Source organism: Pteropus medius, unplaced genomic scaffold (genome assembly GCF_902729225.1).
Source record: "Pteropus medius unplaced genomic scaffold, Ma_sr-lr_union100, whole genome shotgun sequence".
NCBI classification, from domain to species: domain Eukaryota; kingdom Metazoa; phylum Chordata; class Mammalia; order Chiroptera; family Pteropodidae; genus Pteropus; species Pteropus medius.
The window spans coordinates 15,311,927-15,328,907 of record NW_024354911.1 but is presented as its reverse complement, the minus strand read 5'-3'; the positions used below and the strand labels follow the sequence as shown (position 1 = coordinate 15,328,907).

At 36.5% G+C, this 16,981-nt stretch overlaps 1 non-coding gene across 1 annotated transcript; it reads right to left on the bottom strand.

Annotated features, from left to right (window-relative positions):
- Positions 1-491: 491 nt before the first annotated feature.
- On the bottom strand, positions 492-598 carry LOC120597988 (U6 spliceosomal RNA). Its single transcript, XR_005651481.1, has one exon. It is a non-coding gene; the product is annotated as a U6 spliceosomal RNA (small nuclear RNA).
- Positions 599-16,981: the final 16,383 nt, after the last annotated feature.

The window sequence follows — 16,981 nt, the reverse complement described above, 5'->3', positions numbered from 1 at the left end:
AACCTCAGCTTTTAGATTTTTTTCCTTATTTTTAAACAAGAGAAAAAAGACAGATATATGTTGGTAAATGCTAACTGTCCATATCCACACAGACACAGTGTAATCTCTGAGCGCAATATGTAGAGAGAGAGAAAAAACTAAAACTCTCTGCACTACTACACAGGGGACTAGAACCTTCCGGCTTGCAACTGAGCTAAGGGAACAGAAGTTTTTTCTTTTTTCCCACAGAGCATGGTGGTGTCAATTCCATGAAGTTTTTGTTGAGACAGGAACAGATGAAAATGAATTTGGAACAGAAAGGGGCAGAGATTCTTTTCCCACTGTATTCTGCTCAAGTTATTTCCCCCAAAATAAGGTGAGAACCACGGTGCAAAGGAGAGAAAAGAGACCTCAAAAACAGGGCATCTGAGCTCAAGAGGGAAAAAAAAACTGTAACTTGCTCACAAGGACTAGAGAAAATTTTAAAAGGTTGAAATCCATCAGTGTTCCATAAAAACATGGCATGCTGCATGAATTTGCATGTCATCCTCACACAGAGACTGTGTTAATCTTTTCCATATCATTCCAATTTTAGTATATGTGCTGCCGAAGCGAGTACTACATCTTTCTCCTTTACGAAAGTTAGCAGTATTTCCAAATTCGCTGATTTGGGGAATGACTTAGTATTGTCAAGTAAAACGAAGTATTTGCATAGCATCTGAAAAAAATCATTTTTGAACAAAAATTCTCATCAAGCCTGAAACTTGATGTCCCAAATTTACGATATTAAATTCACACGCATTACCTCCATTTTACCATAAGTAAATTACCTGTTGATATTCCTTCCACTGTCATTGTTGGAATTGTCATTAGTTGGTTTATGCTTTAAGATCAGAGTGGCCCCTAGTGGTGCACTTTTCTGCTCAGCTTCAAATTTTCAACAGGTACAAGTTGAAAACTCGTCGATTATTCATTATGATGGCAACGTCATGCATGAAAAAGCCGACCACCATCTCCATAAACCTTGTACACATAAGAAATCAGTTCTTTTGGAATTTGAAATCTCATATTTTGAAAGGGTATAACAAAAATGTCTTCGACAGAACAGAAGCTCGTGTTAAATATTTACTGACAAATAAAGTTCTAAAATGAAATGTAAAATGAGATGTTTCTTCCTAAAGAAATCAGGAAACATAAAAGACATGCTAATAATATGATAATGGCCATCCCAAGGCAATAACTCAAGAATTAACTGTCTGCAAATAATCTGTGTAAGCAGTACCTTGACTTTAAGGTTCTTAAAAATGCAAGCATGGAGATGAGGAAGCTAATCATGCTAATTAACTCACTGTGCCTTGTAACAAATTAATTTTAAGTAAAGGAACGGGCAACTAGAGAAAAAGGCCAAAATCTCAATTAGTTAATCCGAATAGAGCATAAATACTCTCAGAACTCATTTGCCTTTTAGAATGAAAGAATGTGAACTGGGATGGTAGGAACGGCGATCACTATGCAATGACAGCCTGGAATTGTCATTTATGGCATCATTTTTAAGGTCTGCATTCCGATTGGAGTGTTTACTGTATTTGGTCAGCAGAATGTGACAAATTGATGTAAACTATCCAAAACCAGCCCCACCCTCAGGGAATTAATATAATGTAGGACGCTAACAAGTTCTATTAGCTTAGTTTCTGATTAAAAAGTGTTTCTGGCCAGAAAGCTTTGTAGGTTAGGTCAGGACTATCAGCATTCGTTTCTAGTCATAAGTTGTGGATAGGAGTCTTCTACACACCTGATATCATTTTACAAAGCCTACATCATCATTCTAATAACTACTGATACTATTTTCAATGTTTAGTTAGTAAAAGCGTAAAATAAGATTTATTCCTTACTCCTAGAGGATCTAGTTCTTAAATTTATCCATTCCCTTCTCACAATCTGTAACCTATTTTTCCACAGATTTGAGCCTCCATGTCTTCAGATTCTCAGGTAGAACTGGCTCAAATGATGTGTTTCCTTGCTGCTACTACTGATCTTTCCAGCTACCATCCTCAATGCAGCTTTCCTTTCACAAAGGAAAGGATATTCCACGTCCAGAGCTTCTGCTCTCACTTGCACACCTTAAAATCCCAGTCATAACCAGCCGCCACCATCCAACAATCATTAAAAAAAAAAATTAGACTTCCTAAACCACTTGACTTCTGAAATCTCTAAGGGGTCACCAGTGACCTCACCAAATCCAGTAGCTTTTTCTTAACCCTTACTTTCCAAGGTCTGTCTGCTCTATTTGGTATTATTGACTACCACTTCCTTCTCAAAATCCTTTCTCCTCTAGAATTTCAGAACACTGCATTTCTCTGATTTTTCTCCCCTCTTTACAATTCCAGGGATATATATTCCAAATTTGAATACTCTCTACTTCTATTATATGAATGAGTACACTAGCATTGACCACAGGGAAATATTTTTTCCTTTGGTAAAAAAAAAAATGAGATATTTTTATATTAACAAGGGTTATGGGATATTCAGAGAGAGACAACAATTAAATTTTTAGCCAATTATGTGTGTCCTCTGTAAGGCACACCCACTCTGAGTAGCTAGATATATGGTTTAAATAGGAACATGGAGATTCAGAGGACACAGGAAATGTCTGGCCTTCTGAGACCATCTGGTACATTTCAAACCCTTCCTGAGCCCCCAGACGACCTACTAACAAGTACAGCCTTAGGTAGACTACATTGATTCATAGCCTCTTTCAATAACTTAAAATATTTGTTTTTAACATTATCATCTGCTGCATCTATGATTTCTAGTCAACAGGCTTTTAATTTTACAGTTTTAAACTGTGACACCATAAGGAAATGCTCTGATAGTTTTTGAAATTATCAGATATCTGTTTGACCAAGGTACATACTCTAACCAAGTATATTTTTAATATTATTACAATTGTAAATGATATGTCTTTTATTTAAGTATTCAAGTAATCAGAGGAAGCCTCTCTCTTTAAAACAATTAGAGGACTCTTTTGAAAGCATCAGTTTGATTTTGTCTGATCCTGTAAGCCAGATATGCCAGAACTGAAATTCAGAGAATCTTTAAATTAAATGAGTGAGCTGATTATGAAAATATGACACTCTACACAACACACAAATGATTCTGTTTAAGGTTGTTTTGTTTTGTTTTTTAGAAATGGGGATTGATTAAGCCTTAAAATGATGATTCTAAAGAATCCCCGTAGAAGAGTCATAGGAGGCCTAGAAGAGATAATACTTCAATCAAATGGGAACACTTCTATTGGCCACCTAGAATAAGGGGAAATGAAAAGCAGTGCATGTCCTAAACCTATCTCACTGTTTGCCTGCATCCCTCTCCTCTTCTGAGCCTCTTTTAAGATGATCAATTGATACCACTAACTTCTTATATTTTTGCATATGTTTATTATTTCCCCTGTAATAATTTGCATTATCCTTTGACTTAAACTTTTACAATCACATTTTGGAGAATGAAGTACAAGTAAATAATAAAAACTGAAATTCTTCTTCTTCCATGAGTGTATTATATAATTACAATAATTACTAGCCCTTCTGAACACTTACTCTGTATCAGTCACTATGTGAAGCACTGTTTAGACATTATTGCCTGTGATCCTCACAAACTCTCTCTGTAGTATTATTATCCTTAATTAATTGACAAGAAAACAGAGACTTGGAATGGTAAAGAAACTTGCCTAGGAAGTAGTAGAGCCAAAATTCCAATTCACATCTTTCTTATATTAAAAGAATTTTTTTTACAACAAATTAATCTACTTTTCATATATCTTTGATGCATGAGTTGCTGGACATTGAGGTGAATACTTATTTCTTAGCACACCAATCCAGATAGGGAATTTTAAATGCTCATCAGTCCAAGCTATGTATCCTGACATGTTAAGACCCTAGAAGAGAAAGTGAGGACCACTGAAAAACAAAACTTAGAACAAACTGACAGCTTACTTCTCCTCTTCTATGGATAGTGGTGGCCACCACTATTTATTATAAGATGTGAGTTGCCACTATAATCAGAGAAGGCTGAATTGGAAGAAAATAGGAAGCAATGTTATAGTGTGAAGGCACATTTTATCTGCGAAAGCCTATTCCTATAAGCGAGACTTGAAATGTGTTGCCTACTGCCATAATGCCATCAACACCATGAGATAAATACATCTTTTACAACTCTACAGACCCAATCGGCCTCCATCTTCAATTCTAGGGAGTCTCACTAATGCCAGCAAAAAGAAGAAAATTAATCCATATCTTGTTTAGGTCAAACTTGTTTCTAAGTGAGTCTCTTCAAGTAAATCTCAAGTTGATAAATAAACGTAAATAAATATATACATATTTAAAGCACATTGAGGTCATCTTTTTCTCATATGTGCACATCTCTGTTACAAGCAAATCTACCAGAAGTCTCTTGAGAACCTAGCTTAGCAGATTATATAATTATTAAAGGTTGACCTTTTCTGTGGAGTTTAATGAACCGGAAATTGCATTTTTAACCTTGGCTGATGTGCTATCAGATGTCAGTCATCATTTCTTTAATCTATCTCAACCAGACTATAAATTAAGTAGGTCCAAAATCCAATTTATGAGGCCAACAGAGGGGTGAAAAAAGCCAGTGGTTATGGAGAGAGACTTTAAAGAAGAACCACTCTGAAGTAATATTAAAAAGATGGCAGTAACAATAAGAATCATAACTAATTTACAGACAAGGTCATGAGAACTATTGGGGGAGGGTAATTCCTACAGTGAGGGCTTGAATTTGTTGTAACTTGAACACAATGTAAATAGATACTTGAAACCTAGCGAAGACTACCATACACCAGGCAAAATGCCAACAGGCAAAAATGTATATTTTCAAGCCAAATTATTCCTAAAACAAGTTCACCAGTAAGCTTAAAATTTATTTTTTTATAATTTACTGTTATTATATTTTATAATTTCTGAAGTATAAATTTTGTACATTTCTCCTTTAATCAATTGACTGTTTCTATTTTAAACAGAATCTATTCACCGCATAGAATTTTATGTGCTAAAAAAAGTAAATATAGCCAACAATTTTATGTAAATAAGTATCTCTATAATGACTCCTTTGTTTCATCCACGCCATTTTTCTTTCTATTTTCCTAAGTAAAGACATTATTCAGCTTATAAAATATTTTCTAATGTATAAATTTCTGACCTCTGCATTTCCCACAAGCTTCCTAAAACATCACAGATGAGATATTTGCATAGACTGAAGCTACTTGCATACAATGTTGGAATAATGAGTAAGTTCAATCAAGTCTGCAAAATAACTGGTCAGTTCTGAGAGGAGAAAAATAATCAATAATAAATTGGGCACACATTCCACTCCAGACACTGTGCAAGGTGTTCTACTGACTCCAGAACAGACAGGGGCCAGCCCCTGACATCAAGGAGCTTAGAGTATTGGGATAAGAACAGAACGTGTGCAAACAAAGGTAAGTGTGCCCTCCGGTGTTAAGCCAAGAAGAAAAACTCAACCCTTTTTGTCAGAAAGTTTATGAAACATGTTTGCTCAAATAAAGTCATCATTTTTACTGGTTGATTTTAAAAGAAAGTAACAAGTTAACATATATCTATATCTCCCTATATTTACATAGATAGGTAGAGGCATTTTGTAGTTTGTTGAGATATGATTTTTTTAAAATAGCACCTCATGTTCTTTACACACACAAAAGTTGATGATCTTGCCCTCTTTCCCCCTTTTTGGCAGGAAGGCAGCCCAGTGATAGCCAGCATCCACACAAGGAAAGCGTCAAGCAGCATGGAAGCCCAGTGAGGTCAGAAGATTGAAGAATTGAGTATATACATAAATATATGGAGGATAATGGGAGTGGGCTTTACACTATCAGAGAAGGAAGATACTTATATGGAAAGAGGAAAGCAGGAATGAATCCTGCATTATTATTGGAATTTAAGGTATGGGAGGGTAAATTCACAGTTCTTAACATATATCTAGAAAGACAGAAATATACAGAAATGCAAATGTGTATATATACATATACATATGCAGGCATATATGTATTATACATATATACTTGGATAAATTTCCTTGCTCTGTCAACTAAGACAGCCTGGGAGCAGTGCCATCTGAGTTAGCAGTAAAATGTACCTAGCACAGATCTTGACTTTTAAATGACACTTCTCCATCGAAACAAACAAAACAAAACTTGGACAAGTGGCTGATTCCAGGGTGGCTGGAACAAGGAAAGAAAATGTGCTTGTAGTCTTTTGGTGTATCAGCTTTAGGAAGCTGCCACTGGCCAAATCTGGAACAATGTGAGCATCAAAATAAACAATGAATGTAATGAATCAAATAAAATATAAGTCTCTGAGTACACACTGATATAAACACATACATACATACATAAACACATATACATATTTCCTACTACAGAATGCCAACTAGTAAATAGTACAATGAAAAAATTACCATTTGCAATCATTAGAGTAACAATTAATTCAGGCAAGAAACATCAATGGATGCTAAAACTGGTAGATCAATGAGTAACTAGATTTTACATAGTCCCCAAGTGTCTCTTCACAAAATATCTATTATTACAAAGGGGAATTAAGATAACTTTACAGTAGAGTAACTCAGAAGACATCATCTCAACTATGGGATCAAAGTTAACACCATCAGAGTCAAGGGAAGATGGCCGACTAGGTAAAAGCAGGGTTCATCTCTCAGGACTGTGTTGAAATTACAATCAAATTATAAAATAATCAATGTGGAGAATCACCTGAAGTCCAGCTGATCATAATACCTACATCTGATAATATAAAGGAGCCACATCGAAGCCAATTCAGCATAGGCAACAACCATTAGCGGATCACTTTGTAGTTCTCACCGAGTAGCCCTGAGCAATCAAAAGCAGTGGCTGACCTTGGCCTACAAGGGAGCCCCTCCCAAGGGACCACAAAACCAGTGCACCTGGAAACTGGCACCAGACCACAATGGAGCAACTCCTGACTAGCTCCAGTAGTGATACACACAAAGAGTGGTTGCAACAAGTACACGAGTCTGCTAGGGCAAATCCTACACAGTGTGGTCAGCCCCCACACAACAACTCTCGTCCTGAGGTGCAGCCAATTCACACAGTCAGCCTGAACATTAATCCTACCCACTGATCTACTAACAACAATAAAGGCTTGGCGATAACACACAATCCACACAAAGGTCACCTCCAGAGCTCCCAGCACAAGGGATTAGGGAGAGTATGTCACTGGACCACACAGGACACCTTCCACATTAGGCCATCTGGCCAAGGCTGAGATGAAACAAATATTTCTGACACATAGAAAAGAACACAGAGAGGTTAATAAAATAAGAAAACAAAGAAACATGCCACAAATGAAACAAGAGAAAACTTCAGAAAATAAGCTAAATGAAATGGAGGTAAACAACCTACCAGAGTCGGAGTTCAAAATAATGGTTATAAGGATGCTCAGCAAACTTATGAGGAGAATGGATGAGCACAATGAGAGCATAAAAAAGGACACAGAAACCATAAAAAAGAACCAGACAGAAATGAGGAAAACAATAATGGAAATGAAGAATACACTAGAAGGATTCAACAGTAGATTGGACGAAGCAGAAAATTGAATCAGAGAACTGGAAGACAAGGTAGCTGAATACACCCAATCAGAACAACAAAAAGAAAAAAGAATTTTAAAAAATGAGGATAGTTTAAGGGACCTCTGGGAAAACATGAAGTATAACAATATCTGAATCATAGGAGTACCTGAAGAGGAAGAGAGAAAGCAAGGGAAGAGAAAGAAATTTGAAGAAATAATGACAGGAAACTTCCCTAACCTGGCAAAGGAATTAGACATACAAGTTCAGGAAGCACAAAGAGTTCCAAACAAGAGGAATTCAAACAGACCTACACCAAGACACATTATAATTAAAATGCCAAAGGTCAAAGACAGAGAATATTAGAAGCAGCAAGAGAAAGGTTATTTACAAGGGTGCCCCCACAAGAATGTCCGTTGACTTTTCAATGGTAATTGGCTTTGCATGTCAGAAGGGAATGGCAAGAAATATTCAAAGTTATGAAAAACAAGAATCTACAACCACAGACACTCTACCCAGCAAGGCTTTCAATTAAAATGGAATGCGAGATAAAGAGCTTCCCGGACAAAAAGTAACACTTAAAGAATTCATCACCAACAAGCCAGCATTACAAGAAATGTTAAAGGGTCTTCTGTAAAAATAGAAGGGGTAAAAGAATAAAATAAAAATAACAAATATGAATAATAAAATGACAGTAACAATGTACCTATCAGTAATCACTATAAATGTAAACAGATTAAATGCTCCAATCAAAAGACATAGGGTAATCAAATGCATAAGAAAACAAGATCCATGTATATGCTGCCTACAAGAGACCCACTTCAGATCAAACGATGTTCACAGACTGAAAGTAAAGGGATGGAAAGGGATATTTCATGCAAACAGAAATGAAAAAAAAAGCCAGGTAGCAATACTTTTATCAGATAAAATAGACTTTTAAACAAAGGTTATAATAAGAGACAAAAAAAGGGCATTCCATAATAATAAAGGGATCGATATCAAGAGGACATGACCCTAGTAAACATATATGCATCCAACATTGAAGCACTTACATACATAAAGTAATTATTGACCAGCATAAAAGGAGAGATCAATAGTAATACACTCTTAGGAGGATACTTTAACACCCCTTTGACACCAATGAACAGATCTTCCAGGCAAAGAATCAGCAAGGAAACAATGGGCCTAAAAGATACACTAGATCAGATGAACTTAATAGATATTTTCAGAGCATTTTACCCCAAAGCAGCAAAATAAACATTCTTCTCAAGTGCACATGGAACATTTTCAAGGATAGACCACATGTTAGGACACAAATCAAGTCTCAATAAATTTAAGAAGACTGAAATCATATCAACCATCTTCTTTGATCACAATGCTATGAAACTAGAAATCAACTACAAGAAAAAACTGGAAAATACACAAACACGTGGAAAATACACAATCACGTGGAAAATACACAATCAACTACAAGAAAAAACTGGAAAATACACAAATAACATGCTACTAAACAATGAATGGGTTATTAATGAGATCAAGGAAGAAATCAAAAGATACCTAGAGACAAATGAAAATGAAAACACAACGACTCAAAATTTATGGGACACAGCGAAAGCAGTCCTAAGAGAGAAATTCATAGCAATACAGAACTACCTCAGAAAACAAGAAAAAGCTCAAATAAACAATCTAACCTTACAACTAAAAGAACTAGAAAAATAACAGCAAACAAAGCCCAAAGAGAATAGAAGGAAGGAAATAATAAAGATCAGAGCAGAAATAAACAGAGTCTAGAAAAACAATACAAAAGATTAATGAAACCAAGAGCTGGTTCTTTGAAAGGATAAACAAAATTGACAGCAAGGATGCTCACTTTCACCACTCCTCTTCAACATTATATTGGAAGTTGTAGCCACAGCAATAAGACAAGAAAGAGAAATAAAAGGCATCCGAATCGGAAAGGAAGAAGTGAAACTCTCGTTATTTGCCGATGACATGATACTATATATAAAGAAGCCTAAAGATTCCACCAAAAAACTGTTAGAACTGATCAATGAATCCAGCAAAGTAGCAGGTTACAAAATAAATATTCATAATTCAGTGGCATTTTTATACACCAATGATGAACTTTCAGAAAGAGAAATTAAGAAAACAATCCCTTTAACAATTGCATCGAAAACTATAAAATAACCTGGGAATCAAATTAATCAAGAAGGTAGAAGACCTGTTTTCAGAAAATTATAAGACATTGAAACAAGAAATTGAAGAAGATACAAATAAATGAAAGCATATGTCCTGTTCATGGGTAGAAAGAATCAACATTGTTAAAATGGCCATACTACCCAAAGCAATCTATAGATTAAAGCAATCCCTATCAAAATACCCATGGCATTTTTCAGAGAGCTAGAACAAAAAATCCTAAAATTTACATGGAACCATAAAAGAATCCGAATAGCCATGGCCATCTTGAGGAAGAAGAACAAAGTTGGAGGTATCACACTACCTGATATCAAACTATACTACAAGACTACAGTAATCAAAACAGCACGGTACTGACATAAAAACAGATACATTGATCAATGGAACAGAACAAAGAATGCAGAATGAAATCCATGCCTATAAGCTCACTTAATATATGACAAAGGAGGTAAGAATATGCAATGGGAGTAAAGACAGTCTCTTCAATAAATGGTGTTGGGAAAATTGGACAGATACATTTAAAAAAAAGAAGCCGGACTATCTTCTTACACCATATAGAATAGACTCAAAATGGACTAAAGATTTAAATGTAAGACCCAAAACCATAAAACTTTTAGAAGAAAACATAGGCAGTAAACTCTCTGGTATTACTAACAGGAATTTCTTTTCAGATATGTCTTCTCAGGCAAGGGAAACAAAAGAAAAAATAAACAAATGGAACTACATCAAACTAAAAAGTTTTCATGCAGCAAAGGAAACCATCAACAACAAAAAAAGACAATTGACTGGGAGAAGATATTCGCTAATGATACATCTGATAAGGGGTTAATATCCAAAATATATAAAAAACTTAGACAACTCAACAACAAAAAAACAAACAATCCAATTAAAAAATGGGCAGAAGACCTGAACAGATACTTCTCCAAAGAGGAAATACAGATAGCTAACAGACATATGAAAAGATGCTCAAGGTCTCTAATCATCAGAGAAATGCAAATTAAAACCACAATGAGATATCACCTCATGCCTGTCAGAATGGCTATCATCAATAAATCAAAAAACAGCAAGTGTTGGTGAGGATGCAGAGAAAAGGGAATCCTCATACATTGTTAGTGGGATTGTAAATTGGTACAGCCGCTATAGAAAACAGTAAGGAGGTTCCTCAAAAAATTAAAAATAGATATACATTTTGACCCAGCAATTGCACTTCTGGGTATTTAGCCAAGAAAATCAAAACAATAATTCATAAAGATCTATGCACGCCAATATTCATGGCAGCACAATTTACAATAGCCAAGATATAGAAGCAACCTAAATGCCCATCAACAGACGATTGGATAAAGAAATTATGGTTCATGTATACAATGGAATATTACTCAGCCATTAAAAAAATGAAATCCTACCATTTTCAACAACATGGATGGACCTAGAGGTAATTATGCTGAGTGAAATAAGTCAGATAGAGAAAGATAAATACCATATGATTTCACTTATATGTGGTATTTAAGGAACAAAAAGAACAAAACTAATCAAAAACAGACTCACAAATATAGTAGACAATTTGGTGACGGACAGAGGGGATAAGGGTTAGGAAGCTGGGAGAATAGGGTGAAGGGTAAAAGAAGTACAAGTTAGTAGTTGATAGTTGGGTGTGGAGAGCATGGCGGAGGGAATACAGTTAGCATTAATACGATGGCTAAGTGGAGGGGAGGAAGGGAGCAATTGGGGGGATCGTTTTGTGAACATTATAGGTGTCTAACCAATGTACTGTATACTTGAAACTAATTTATATAAATAAATTTATTTTAAAAATAAAAGTTAACACCACCTACAATGAGACAAGTAGACAAGCAACTGCCTCTAGATAGGATAAAATGATAACACAGCATCACTTCTATGAAATTCTGGCCCAAAGTTCTGGGTCTTATTGTGAGGAAACATCAAACAAACCCAAGTTGACCTGTAATCCTCTAAACTCTTCATGGAAAGTCAAAGAAAGATTGAAGAATCATTCTAGGTTGGAGATGTGAGCAACATGACAACTAGGTGTAAAGTTGATCCTAGACTGGATCCTACTGCTCTAAGGGAAATCAAAATGGAGTCTCTTGTTGAAGAATACATGTGAGCCATTTATACTACTTAACTTTTCTGTAAATTTGAAATTGTTTCAAAATAAAAATTATAAAAAGAGGCAATGAGTAAAATCACTTGCTTTAAAGGCAATGTAAGCAAAGCGAGATTGAACTGGGAAGTTAGAGAATCTCATCTCTGTGGTAACAGACCAGGCCTATCTTCATTATTGCTGTATCGCAAGGGCCCATCCCAGCCTTTCATACAACAAGTATTCAATTGACATGTGTTTAATAAATTCTTTGGTTAATTAAGCAGGGAAAAGGGGAAGTGTCAGTCAAGAAAGGCTTTATAAAAGAGACATATGAAAAGAAGGAACATTCTAAGCCTGAGGAACCACCTGGGGAAGGCCATAAAAGTGAGACAGCATTAGCATGTGGAACAGCAGGAGGCTGGAGGAGAGAGAATGTTCAGGAACACAGGAGGGGTGATGGCTACAAATAGTACGATATGATAGATGGCCTACAATGTCAGGGTAAGGTAAAAAGCAAATACTGAATTTAGAAGGGAATTGAAAAACTTGTTGGCCCTTTATAAAAAAATCAGTTTAACCTTTCTTCTTCTAGCTTTTCTCTGAGGAGCAAATTCCCAGTAGTGGATTCAAAGAGAAAAAAACAGAAATAATAATTACGGTTAATCTACCAGTTAAATGATGAAATCCCTTGGTTTTCAGCTACATTTTTCAGAGACTTCTATAAGATTATGTTCCATAGAACCCTATGTTAATAAATGTTTCATGATGGAATAATTGTGGATTAAACTAAATTAACCATATTTCTCTCTTAAATGACTCCTCAGTAGAATACTCCAAAGGAAGAGAATGTGCAATGTGTCCCAGCCTCAGTACCCTTCTCCATGCAACCCCCACCCACCAGGAGTGCCTAAAGGAACAGTGTGGGAACATACTCTAGGACAGGTTGTTTACCTTGCTGAGCAGAAAGGAAGAGACTAACACCCCAGTGTTTTTAAATAGCCAGCTCAACCCTACAAGTATGAGAATTTTGAGTGAAACCAGAGATGGAGTGATTAAATCTAAATGATGGCAGAGGAGTGGGGCCCTGTACATTGTAACTTGCCTACTTCTCTCTTTCTAGTTCTGATAGTTTCTATATAAACAGCCACACACAGAGATTATAAGAATACAGAAAGTCAAGTCCTTCCAAGGGCCCTCATGAGCTGACCTCTTTGTGGCACTTGTGCTAGCTATGGCCTGGTTACCATGGATATCAGAAGAGTTAGACGAAACATGCAAGAAAGGAGTTATTCATGAATGAGTAAGACTATGGCCTATGGGGGTCGGGGTGTACAAGAAAGGGCAAAAATGAAATGAGAGGAGAAAGATAAGATTGAGAGGCCAATTTGATGGAGGCTTGAAGTACTGCAGACCTGTACGCCATCTGGCAACACTGACAGGAACACCTTTTTCCTTGAATGTTCACATTCAAGGTCTGGTGACTCTCACTGACAGAGATGCAGACATCCAGCCCAGAATGGGGAGTGACTAATGATTTCTGTGGAATTGAAAGTCACTGGCATGTGAAGTATGCACAGGACCTCTTCAATGACCATATTGGACAATTACCAAGTTAAAAGATAGATAAGTACTGTGTAAACTTTGCAAATAGTCAAGGGGCAAATAGCTCTTTTCTGCATAATATGAGAGGCAGAAAGGAGGCTGCAAGAAGTGATAATAGCAAAAAAACAAGAGATAAGTGAAGAAAATGGGAGGAAGGCCCTTAAGGTTCCCCCACCGCCCAGGTAGAAAAGAGGAAAGATGAGAAATGGAGGAAAAAGAAGAGAGCATGCACCACGGATGCAATTAATTTTTTAAAAAGGCATAAGTTGTCCCTCAGTAATTCTTAAGCTTCATCGTGCTCAGGACTCCCCTGGGAAGGTTGTTAAGAATTCAGATTCCAAAGTTCCACCTTCCCAAAGATTATGACTCATTTGGTTGAGGTGTTGTCTCCAGAAATCTGAATGATGTAGAGGTCCTCAGGTGACTATGATGCAGGTGTCCAGTGACCACATGTTTAGAAACTCTGGGCTATAATGATCTAGTAAAAGTCTTTTGTCTTGAGGATTTCCTGAGAGTTCATTTTTGAGTGAGTCAAAACTGAAGAGTGGGCTAATAGAAGGCCCTCGTTCAGATTACTGAGAGAGGAATAAAATATAATCTTATCATCCACACATAGGTCCATGTCTAGGTCTTACATATCAATGGTATATATGTAAAGGTATGGCAGGTGGGGGCATGGAAAAGCCCATTTTATTTAGGAGTAGTATTGAGAAAAGAAGGCATATAATATGGTCCAGGTTTCGACATTGCAGAATCAAATCCATTAAATTTATGCATAATTCACACTAACTGTGAAGAAATTGATCTCAAATGAACCTTTAAAATGAAGGTCTCTTTGAAAGGGTCAGCCACGGTGTCTGTCCCCTCACAACCACACCCTGGAGACAGTGAAATACTGCAATTCAAAGCCCGGCATGACAGTCAGTTGGCCTGGCTTCAACATGGTTCTGAAACTTCTTCACTGTGCAACTCTGGGTAAATCTAGTCATAGAACTATCAGAACTGCATCTTCTATGAAATGGACATATAATTCTAGGCCCTTCTCAGGGCTGTTGAAATGATAAACTCAGTAACGCATGTGAGGTGTTTAGCATGAGGTAAAACAGTAAGCATTCAATTAACATTAAATGAGCAGGAAATTGGGACTATAATATTTTCATTATGTCAGATTTTTACTGAAAAAGTAAAATTAGTTCTTTAGGAGAAAATAAACTAAATGAAGATTGACCCTAAAACCAGGAAATGCCTCCTAGTCGAATCGACAATGTGCCATCACTACTTCTGAAGTTTTGCACAGCAATGGTAACTAGTTTGTGGCTTTATTCATGCCGCTTTTACTTTTCATTAAGAATTTTAAGATTTAGAGATGATTTCGCTTAACTTCTAACATAATCGTTGAGGAAATCCATGTCCACAGAGCTTGTTACTGCCTCAAAATCATGCGGGAGATTCCAGTTCAGTCTTCCCTATTCAGGGATCTTTATAATGATCACTTCCGTACTTTCTCCTATGGACAAGCCTCAACCCAAATGTCTATTAATGTTAACAATCACACTGGACTAGAAACCAGAAAGCTCAGGGTCAAGAACACTCACTCCACTTACTAGCTAATGACTTTGAACAAGCCACCTTAGCTCTTTGAGCATCCCTTCAACTGCTGTAAAACCAAGAGAATACTAACCCTCTCAAAGGCACTTATACAGATATGAGAACACAGATGTCCAAGATTTCTATAGACTGTAACACTATAGATATTTAAGGTGCTATCTTCATTATTGCCATTGTTTATAGTTACTAAGAGTAGTTTAAATTCCAGTGGAGATGCGCTTTTGGAAGTTGACTACTAGAAGAATATATTCACACTCAAAGCCATATTTAGTTTCAGTTCGAATACAATTCATTTGTTCAAATTAATTTATGAAGATACATTTTCTGTCACACAAAAAAAATCTGTTAATACATTTGTCTGACTAAACAATCTTCTAATTCTATGAATAAAACAGGGACTTTGAATGGAGTAAAGCCAGAGCCCAGCCAGCCATTTTATTCTGCTTACAACACAGAACACCTATCCCCCCGGATGTAGGGACTAGAGCCTTTCGGAGCTTTGTGCCATCATTTCAGTGAATCGTGTGGGCTGGAGCAAGGGTGTCCAACCAGAAAGCAGGAGTGTAGGGTGCTCTTTTAGGAACAAGCTGCTCATAGCCTTGACTGACCAACAGAACAGAGTCAGGGCAGGAGCCAACTACAAATCACTCACAGTCTATCCAGAAATTGCTGGATCTGAAGGAAGCTGGCAGCTGTGGTGACAGGCAGCTATCAAAGCTGGCTGCTGCTGCTGGCTGGCTGCTGCTGGCTGACCAAAGCAGCGGCATGGGGTCAGAGGGCTGAAGGAAACTAGCCGAATCCTCTGATGGCAAAAGTGTGAGCTTTTCGAATTGCCCTCTTTTCTGCAGTGTTGAGACTTAGAAACTAGAGCATTACTGGGAGAACACGGGAAAAGCCTTTGAAATCCTGTGGGAAAGGAGCACAGAGCAACAATTCAAACCAGAAAGTATTCATTGTTGCGATGCCCAAGAACAAACTTTGTCGTTCCTTTTTCTCTAGCTGATATTTTTAATAATCCCTTTACCCACAAGCAACTTGGAAATGATATTAGGTTTTCTGTGTTTCCAGGCGTTGCTAAGCAACGTTTCTAGGCAGCTGGAGAAATTTCCATAGTAAGCAAGTCATGTTCTACCACAAAGGCCATGATTTGAAAAATACATTTTTCATCTATCATCTATAAACCCAGTGTTTTAATACTAGGGGCCTTGTATCATAGCTAAAATGAGATTCAGCTTTTGATAATAGTAACTACAGAGTGCTTTACCATCAGGCCCTGATATAATTCTGCTCAGGGAACACATGGAAGCATGCGTCAGTTTTTATAGGTATCATAAGTTAAGCATGATCAACAAAATAAATCAAAGAAAATTCACCTAGGCAGATTTTTTTTTTAATAAATAGAAGGATATTTTTAAAGCACTTTTAGAGGTTGGTGTTTTCAATTTTGTTTTTAATTTTGACCTGATGAGAAGATGTTCCTTTCCCTGATTTTCTTCATTTCCCACCCCACCCCCCAAAAATGTAGAGTAACCAGTGACATCATAGAGTTTACTGGAGGTGGGATGGGGGGCATGTCTCCATATTTTAAATGTTAAATTTAAATTTAAATGTTAAATTTAACATTTAAAATATGCCAGTGGTCTCTATATTTTTTCTTCTACGTTCTAATTTTGATTCTCTTTAGTTGGATGCTTATGAATATCCTCAGTGTGTAGGATGCTTTAAAAAATTTAAATGTTGAATGTGCCTGGAAGTTTAAAATATATATTTATAAGGAGAAACCCTAAGCTACATCTCTGCTGTTACAGAGAATCAGCTTTAACTATAAACATGTTAATCAATAATGGATGAAATTAT